We start from the raw sequence: 10,459 nt of genomic DNA, 5'->3' as shown, positions 1-10,459 counted from the left end.
ATATTTTTAAAATTTTGTTCCTAAAAGCTCATTTTTTACTTTTCAAGATGACTTTTTACAATTATCCTCACTACAATTAAAATTAGTCTCTAAATATTTTTTGTAACAAAATTTATACTTTTAAAAATAAAAATAAAAAATTAATTTTTAAAACTCTTATATGTAGAGCAATAAAAAGCAGAGAACGTGAAGGACGCAAATTGTCTCCCTCGAGTATGACAGATTTTTGTTTTCGTGTCACAATAGATACTTCTTATTAGGGGTGAGCAGCGGATATACCGATCCGCCAAAACCGACCGAATCGAACCGATCCGCCGCATTTTGGACAGATGCGTGATGATGAGCGGACGGTTGCGGATTGATTTTCTCAAATCCGCCAATTTGGCGGACGGATGGCGGATTTGAAATTTTTTGGCCGCAACCGAACCGCCAAACCGCCAAATCACGAGCACTCCTAGTAATTTATAAGACTTTGTATTTTCAATTTGTTTAAATATTATGTTTGTGTTTTTAATTGAAAAAGAGTTTAAATATTCTGTTGAAAAAAAAGTTTTCAACTAGAATATATTTTTTGAATTGAAAAAAATAAACGTATTATTCATATATATTTTTTAGTTTTTAAATGTAACTCTAAAAATAATAAATAGAAAATATGATATATGCTGGTTGGTTTTTGTTTTCAAAAACATATGCAGATGTAACAATACAGAGACATTCAATCTCTACTACTGCTTTGTTTATGGTTTTGGTGGTTTGAATTGTTATTATATTTTAAGAATCACAGATTGTAATACTTTATGGGAATGAATCATGCAGTGATTGTAATATGTGGATGAGGCATGCAGTGATCGTGATATTCTAAAGTTTCAAACTTTTTTTCTTTGGATAAGGCATACAATGATTGTAATACTTTTTTAAGTCATTGACTGTAATACTTTCTTTTTCTTTTTTTTCTTTTTTTTTTTTTTTTTGTTTGAGGAAGTGCACAAGTTGAATTATGTTGAAAATTTATAAAATTTTAAACCGCCAAACCGATTCGCATCCATCTGCCAAACCGCCAATCCGCTCAATCCACATCCGCCGGATTGGCGGACGGATGCGGATTGATTTTCTTCAATCCGCCAATCTGGCGGACGGATGGCGGATTGGAGGTTCCGTGGCCGCAACCGACCCGCGCCCACCCCTACTTCTTATGAATGAAATGAAAAAAAAATGTTCAATATAATAGTAATATTATGTTATTGGTATCATCATCCAATAATATCCTATCATTTACCTTCTCATGTATATATGGCAATATAGTTATATTTTGAGGTTACTCATCTTTGGTGAATTTTTTAAACATTTTAAGCAGATTTTTTCTTTCTTTCTTTTTAGATTCTCTTAATCTAAATACATTTAAAAAGTAAAATATTTGTGAATTTTTTTATATAAAAAAATTGACTAAATATAAAAAAAAAAATAAAGAACTTGGTACATTTTTCACAAAAAAAAAATTATTTTTAGGTGCATCTAAGAAAATTACAAATATATATATATATAAAATTCACTAAGAACCAAAAAAAAAAAAAAAAACTACTTTCAAAAATTTAGAACCAAACACAATAAATGTTATTTAGTTTAAAAGTTGTTTTTTGTTTTTAAAATTTGTAAAACTTAAATTTATAAAGTGATCCCCATTGCTGAAGTCGCCACTCTTATCTAATCCCTTGTATTAGTAATTTGTAGAGGTAGTAAATGGGCGGGTTAAAACAGGTTAGGTAATAAAATAATTCAACCCAACCCGGCCCATTTACAGGTTGGGTTTAAACGGGTTGAGTTAAATTGAGTGCGAATTAGACAAATCAATTTGACTAACCCGTTTACTTTAATGAACTTATTTTATAATATATTCAAATTTTAAAAATAATAAAAAATGGTGCCAAACAAAAAATGTCATAAATAGTTTTTAGAAAATTACATACACATGTATATAGTCCTATATTAAAAATAAAAATAAAAAATAAATTTGAACCTAAACACATATATGACAATATATATATCTATATATATGTGTGTTTCCATATGTATACATTAGCGGGTGACGCACGCATTTGCATATACAATTCGAATAAATAAAAATAAAAACAAATAATAAAAAAATTAATATTTTAATATGTATATGTTGCCCAAGTGATGTGAGATTTCTTAATGAAATCAAAAGTCTTGGATTCAAATCTCTTTCAACACTTTATGTAATTTTTGTTTTTAGGATAAAAAAAAATGTCACGTGGCATGAGAAAAATGCTTGGACACCAAATCTAGTCTTCATTTAATAATAGTATAAATAGATAGATGTGTATATCTTCTATACTTCTATTTATATTATATTATTAAAAGTGAACAATTCACTTGATTTTATGAACCTCTTCTCTCTTTTTGCCAAGTGACCTTCTCTTATTGCGCCAAGTGTCAATTTCTCTATTTAAAAGGAAAAAAAAAAGATCATAGTTACACAAGGGGGCATAAGACCTCAACCAATGATCATTGATTGATATAATAAAAAAACACTTTTCACCACTTAAACAACATAGAAAATATATTTTAAATTTAAAATTAAAATTTATATTTTAAACACACCTATCAAGTGGGCTCACATTCCGTGTATATATAGATGCATGCAAATAGAGCTTGAAGTAGTTGAAAAAAAACAATTCAAAAATCGAAGTTAGAGGGAGGGATAAATATTGTTCAAAGAATTTTGTTGCTAATCACATTTTATCCAAATAATCAGAAGCAAACTAGATAAAAAATATTTAAAAAAAAAGTTAGAGAGAGATGCAGTAGGTTGTAGATAATTTGTTTTGTATGGCTACTGTTTCATACCATCTAAAAAACTTGTACTCATTCATTATTCATACTATTCAATACAGGTTTCTCTTCTCTCTCTTTCTAATATCATAATAGGGTCTAAACCCATAAAATTATATGCAGTTTAGCGGGTTCAGGTCAACCTATAGGCAGATTGGCGGGTAAGGGTCAATCTTACCTGCTCTAGAAAATTTGTAAAAGGAGTTCGAATGTGTTTAGCTTTCATTTCCTTACAAAACTTGATATATTTGATTTTTCTTATCTTTCATATTTTGCAAATATTTTTAAAATCCTAAAAATTTATAAATGGACAATTATTGTCGTGGTTCTACCTATCTTTCAACATTTTCCTTCCTCTTTCAGAAGTGAAATTTGTCATGTGTGTTTTCATTCTTTATGCTCACCAACTTGTGAGTCGACCGAAAATAAATAGAAAATTTCAATGAATGTTTTGTGATAAAATAGCTCTGGCCAAACTTAACTCATTAATCTATAAAGTTCACTTGCAGAAAACAGTCTACAAATAAGGTGTCATTTGGCAAAATTTATAGTTTATTATTTTTTTTATTACAAGAAACAATAAATATGTTTATGTTTATTTTCAATAAAAACGAAAACGAAAACAAAAAGTATGTTTGATATATAAGTATTTAATAATTTTATTTTGAAAATAAGTGAAAATATAGACTATGAGACGTGATTGTAGACGATTAGAAATGGTGGCCAAAGGTGGTTGTTGGCAATGAGAGGTAAAGGCTAGAGGTGATTATTGTACATAAGAAGTGGTTGGAGATGATGACCGGTTAGCCGCCTAGAGTCATAATTGAAAGTGGTTTTCAATAAAAAGTGATAACCAAAGATCGTTATGGCCAGTAAGAGATAGTTTGTGGTGATGGAAGGTAATTAGTGGTTGAGGGATATGGTTGGCCGCCCTACTATAAAATCATAAATATATCACGAATTTTAAGTGTAATGTATGTTATTTAATCAAGAATTTTTTATTGAGGGTAATTTTTTATCAAACTTTTTGACTGTCATTAAAAGATAATTCCATCACGTGTTTTAACCGTGATAATAAACATTTAGATCACAGATTTTAAGTGTGACTAATAATCAATAAAACTTGAGATTAAACTTAAATAATCCATGATTAATAATGAGATAAGATCGCAGTTATATATATTTCTCATCATGGTTAGTGTGTGTAATAAAATAAAGGTTCAACCATAAAATGTGACTATCAATTACAGTGTGTAAATAGTGATTAAAATCTGAACATAATTAATATCTAAAATATAATCAATATTATTTGTACAAAAAGTTTTTTTAAATCACAACATTGACTACATATGAATAGCTAATTATCTCATATATTTCATAAACGAAACTCAAATGTTGGAAAAATATATACAATGAAAATTAAGTAATAAAAGGTTTTTTTTCCGTGATTACACAATCAAAATCTTTTTAGAAAAATAAAAATAAAAAACTTAAGAAAAACTCAAAATTCTTGAATATTCAGTCTTCTTTGACCATATTTTTCATCTCTCCAAGCAATTTCTGACATGAATAATGAAAACACAAATTAGTTCAGAAGTCGCTAGAAACATAGAAATAAACTTAGTGCCTGTTTGGCACAACTTATTTTCAACTTAAGTCAACTTATAGCTTAAAATAAGTTATTTTTGTGTGTTTGGTGTAGCTTAATGGTGCAGATTATAGCTTTTTATAAGTTAATTTTCAGCTTTTTCTTTGAGTGGAGAAGGAGCTGCTTTTCCATTTAGCTTAAACGAAAAGTTGAAAATCGAGGGACAAAATTACTTAAATGCCCCTCATCAATTTCAACTATTACGAAAAACCCAAGTATATAAACTTCTTTTCTCAAAACACTACTCATTTGCTCACTGGAGAGAGAGAGAGAGAGAGAGAGAGAGAGAGAGAGAGAGAGAGAGAGAGAGAGAGAGAGAGAGAGAGGCAATTTCTGGCATGTTGAGGCGATTTCCAACAGGCAATTTTTGGCAAACAAACTAGAGCACTCTCTCTCTCTCTTCACAATCTCTCTTTTCTCTCTCTCTTTCTCTCTCTCTCGCTCGCTCTCTCTTACAATCTGCTCCGTCATCACCTCCCGTCACCACCGCCGTCGCGATCTGAGATTTGCTCCGTGCTCTCTCTCTCTCACTCGATCTGCGTTGTTTGTCCTAATCGTTGTTGCTGTCGCGATCTACATTGAAACCTTAGCCACCGGCAATTATTCGCCGGCGGCATTGAAACCCTAGGAAAAAATTGAAGAAAAATAAAAAAATCAATATTAATATTAATTAAAAAAGAAAAAATTGTATATTTTTGAAGAAAAAGAAAAAAATCAATATTAATTAAAAAATCAATATTAATTGGTATTAATTATGAATAAATTAATATTGTATATTTTTGTAATGAATTAATTATTAATTGATACTAATAAAGCCTTTAATTGATACTAATTAATAATTTTAGTATTAATTGAGACTAATTAAGCAATTAATTGATATTAATTAATTTATAATGGAAAAAAATTGTAACAATAATACTTCCATTACATTTTTATCAAATGTATCAATTTTTATATTAATTGATACTAATTAATACTAATTATATTAACCTTTATTAATGAAATAATTTTTTTAAATTAAAACTGAAAAAAAATGAAAAAATTATCATTTTTATATTATATAAGGGCAAAAAGAATAATTATATAAAAAACTATTTTACAACTTATCAACCAAACACTACCCTGCTACTTGAATCCATAATCTCACAGTTGCACCAAACAGGTTAACAGTTTATGTTCACAGTTATAAGCTTCTGTTAAGCTATAATCTATAATCAATTTCCTACAGCTCTACTAAACGGAGCCTTACTCATTTGTTCAAAATTAAAGAAAACAAAAATTAAAAGAAAAAAAAAATCTAAAAGTTTATAGGATTTATCAGAGTTTGAATTAATCAACTAGACTGAAATTAAATGCAGGGACAACATCATCCAGACACATCAACTGGATAGGTAACAAAGATGTAACACGATTTAGAGTCTCTCTAGAGAACGGCCCTTGGAGTTGGGGCCAACCAAATAATTCAAACTCCATAATGTGAAAAATGGAGAAAGGGTAATTCATATAAAAATGAATTAGGGTTCAGATTTGGGATGAAAGAGCACTAACGTAGTGCTTGGCCAATCCCAATCCCAAAATAATAAAAAAGCCTCAACTTCAATATGCTAAAATTTCATTGCTTTAGCTGGCAATAACAGATGATTTTGTCCCTAGTTAGTGCTTAAGTTGATGATAAAACTTAACCATTTCCATTAAATAAATAATAAATAGAACAAAAACTAAGGTTATTAAAAATCAATACCAATTGAAGTAATTGAGCAGCTAAACATAAAAACCTTATGCTTGACAATGGGAAAGGGTCATGAACTTTAGAAGATGAAAAGGTGGTTCATTAATCTCAGAACATGGTGCTATATATGACGGAATGAATCATAGAGGAAGGAATGAATCATAGAGGAAGGAATGAATCACAGTGGGGATGAGATTTCAATTCAGAAGTTACTTGCAACTTTGACATAAGAACCAGCTATGTAACTATGTTTGCCATTTTCAGAGTGCTATGATTAGTGTAAACAATCTCTAAAACATTATTATGATTAAGCAAGAAGCTGAACAGAGGCACTACATTTAAATCAAAAATGAAAAGGAATCAACATGAAGAAAGAACACATGAGATCGCCATATACATAGGAAAATTTGTGTGTATATATGTACACATAGCTATACAAAGTCACAAACATCTAGTAGTAGGCAAGCATTTTGTAAAGGTCTTCTAATAAACTATATATTTGCATTAAAAAAGCCACCTATAATTGGAGACCTAAAAGAAGGGACAACAAAGCAAAATGGTTCAAAGGTCACCAAGATTTGAGTCAACTTGCTTGGCTAATAATGCAAAGATATATTATAATTATAGGCAGCTTCCATGCATGCAGTTAATTGTTGGTTAGTGTGTTTAAGCCATGGGATACCTGGTTTATTAGGTGTCCTAGTGAATGCTCTTGGCGAATTGACGCTTGTAAAAACAAGACTTCAACTCAAGCTATTCAATTTCATTCTTGGAATTTTGTTTCTCCTGTAGAACAAAGAATGATGTCATTAATGAGCACTTGAACAAGTTCATGGATGACAACAAAGCAAATGACCATAAGAACTTCGCTTGTTTACAGCCCTATAACATGAGCACTAGGCAGGCATATGAATGAAGCATTCACAATCTAAAAAAATATTCATCGACAACATCAAGTTTCAAAGCTTGAATAAGAACTGGCTAGAACATCTAAAGAATGAGAAACATATAGAACTATCATACTGAGTATCTAAAGTTAGTTACAAAAGAAGTGGCAATTCCTATCATTGGTAGAGAGATACAGACTGGAATAGCATACCTAGATCTTCCAGAGCTACTGCTTCAACTGATTATTCAGCTCTCCCCGCTGAGCTGCGCATGCTCTAAAGTCTTAGAAACACCAAAGAGCAAGTGCACGACCCAACAACAAGCTGCAGAAGTTAGTTTCAAAAACTAGAACACATGACAAACACAAATTACTGAAATAGAAACGGAGCAGAAAAATGAGAACCACAAATAAGCTTTAGCTAAAGAATCAATAAGTTCAGAGCATCCCCATGAACTATGAAGGGTCATATTGCTGCCCAAAATTAAAAAGGCAATGACACTAACTTACATGCATATAAATATAGACACCTAGATTATACACTCGCATAATGAGATTAAATTATTAGAAAGTTAAAGCACCTAAAACTAATGAAGCCTAAATGCTCGACTTTCAGAAAATTAAAAGCTCAAGTCACATGTCACATTTGAAATATATGTAAATGCTCAATTTATGGTATACATCAGCCTACCTTGATAGATGTTTATTCACTTACAAGAACTTTACCTTCTTATATGAACTAAACATTTCCGAAAATAAAAAAAAACTCAAATAAAATATCGTACATTGAAACATATGTAAACACTCTAGTCAAACAAATCATAAACCTACCAAATTTAGCGTTGTCATGAGCTATGGCGTACATCAGCCTACCTTGATACATGTTTATTCAATTGTTGTAAAAGCTTTTCCTTCTTATAAGAGCTAAATATATGCACGTGTCTCTTGACCTTATTTCTGCCACTAGCACCTAGTTCAGGAGAATAATACCTAAATGGGAGCATAAGCCAAAGCACCTGGTTCAGGAGAACTTCACTCGCCTAGTGCTCATGTCGTTGATGAAATTTGGTAATGCTTCACTCAATATGGAGAATATTCCAAATGCTTCACTCAATGTGATGAAAAAAGTGTTTTTGCCCTTGATTTGATAAGCATTTTATGAAAGGGTTGGAGATGGATTTTGAGCAATTTTTCATCAAATTTAAATTTGATAGAGAAAAAAAAAAACAGGTTTAAGGATTGAAAAAGAACTTTTTAGTTGCAGCAGAGCAGACTGCTAATTTTTTACCGTATAATCGTCAGCCAAAAAGGTTAATTCAAATATATTCATGTAAGAAAGGGAACATGGAATTTGACTAAACTTTGGAAAGAAAAGTAGTCTTACCTAATTAACTGTGGATAACAGATGCAAATACAATGAAAAACTCAAGAGCCATGACAAAGTGACGATTGCATTTATAAGGTAAAATGTCCATCTTACAGCAGCCCTGGCCTCATCCATCAATCTCAAAACTCCAGGTCTGGGCTTCACTTGCCCATTAACAACACAAATCCATTTTCTTGGAAATCATTCATCCAGAATAATCACCCACATAGATGAACTGACAAGGAATCATAAATGAAGAATAAATAAATTCCTACTTACAATTCCAGATTTGATAATTTCCTTGTATCTTTCAGTCTTCCAATCCTTCAGATAAATAATCCTAAAACAGTCCATAAATATAGCCAACTAATTGATGATACAGATTAAAAAAAATCTCTTCAATTTGGAGGAATTTACAAGAGATCAGCATAAATATAGCCAATTCATCTCTGTTAAAGACCATGATCTCTTCCCCCTTTTTCGCCCATTTCTTCTCTCCAATAGGAAAGCTTTAAGAATAATTACGACAAAATTGCTATTGGTAACTTTGAGAAACCCTCCCTTTGCTCACAGAAGAAAGAAACCCTCACTCAACCAATCAGCCTGGCCTGTTTGGTTAACAAATGCAAATCCAACTAATTGACTTGCTTCAATTAATTTTTTTTTTTTTAATTTCCTAGAAACCAAAAAACCAAAATCAAAATCCAAACTCAACTACTATCAACTAAAACCACGCAATCAAACAATGATAACATCAAAATTAAAAACACAACTACAATCAGAATTTAAAAAATTAATTAATTAATTAATTATTTCTATGTCGATCAAGGTTTTTAATGAATTGAATTGCAAGTACTTGGAATTTGAATTCTGAAGAAGTTGGGAATAAGAAATGCAAGAATCAAATACTCATGAGTTCAAGTGAGTCCCACTTGGGGGATAATGGTAATCTGTTAGGTGAAAAAAAAGGTGTTAAAAAGATTTATTGAAGAGCTGGTGTTAATAATAAGTGTAAGATAAATTGATAGAATAAGAGAGAATAAATTGTGTATATATTGATTGATGTGTTACAAGATTGTTGTGTTGATATTGATTTTTGTATCTGTATATTACAAGTCCTATATATAGAGAGGTTTTGGGAGTAGTAGGTGTAGAGTGGGTGGTGGTAGTAGGTAAAGTGGAGGTGGTAGGTGGAGTGGGTGAGGAGTAGTGGAGGTGTGTAGTGGTAGTGGTAGGTTTTAGTGGTGTAGGAGGTGTACATTAACAGCCCCCTCCAAACTCAAGGAGGATAGGAACTAACCAACTTGAGTTTGAAGAGAGTAACAAAACAGAAAAGTAAACTGATAAATAAAAAACAAAACAGGACAGGAGACACGGTATGGTCGTGTCGGACCGTTGTAGCAGACAGTTTACGGGGTCATGTCGGACCGTTGTAGCAGACAGTTTACGGGGTCATGTCGGACCGTTGTAGCAGACACTGTGTGGTCGTGTCAGACCGATGTAGAAGACAGTTTATGGGGTCATGTCGGACCGATGTAGAAGACAGTTTACGGGGTCATGTCGGACCGATGTAGCAGGACAGTTTACGGGGTCATGTCGGACCGATGTAGCAGGACAGTTTACGGGGTCATGTCGGACCGGTGTAGAAGACAGTTTACGGGGTCATGTCGGACCGATGTAGCAGGACAGTTTACGGGGTCATGTCGGACCGATGTAGAAGACAGTTTATGGGGTCATGTCGGACCGTTGTAGCAGACACTGTGTGGTTGTGTCAGACCGTTGTAGCAGACAGTTTATGGGGTCATGTCGGACCGATGTAGAAGCTGACCGGAATCAATGTCGGGACAGTTTATGGGGTCATGTCGGACCGTTGTAGAAGCTGTGGTGGTGCACCGAGGAGGCGACTTAGGGAGTGCGCCATGAGCGACTTATACATGATACTGGTATAACCCCCCCTCAAACTCAAATAGGTGTGAAGAT

The 10,459-nt window shown here is 32.1% G+C and overlaps 1 long non-coding RNA gene across 1 annotated transcript; it reads right to left on the bottom strand.

Moving 5' to 3' along the window:
* Positions 1-4,207: 4,207 nt before the first annotated feature.
* LOC145814447 (uncharacterized) lies at positions 4,208-9,257 on the bottom strand. The gene is made up of 3 exons (XR_014357802.1): positions 7,327-9,257; positions 6,910-7,013; positions 4,208-5,122 (listed from the first exon to the last, which is right to left on the bottom strand). It is a non-coding gene; the product is annotated as an uncharacterized LOC145814447 (long non-coding RNA).
* Between the last annotated feature and the right edge of the window lie 1,202 nt (positions 9,258-10,459).

Source organism: Camellia sinensis, unplaced genomic scaffold (genome assembly GCF_055761805.1).
Source record: "Camellia sinensis isolate YWXY unplaced genomic scaffold, ASM5576180v1 Unanchor10, whole genome shotgun sequence".
Taxonomy (NCBI): Eukaryota; Viridiplantae; Streptophyta; class Magnoliopsida; order Ericales; family Theaceae; genus Camellia; species Camellia sinensis.
The sequence above is the reverse complement of the archived record's forward strand: the minus strand, read 5'-3'. Positions and strand labels throughout refer to the sequence as shown.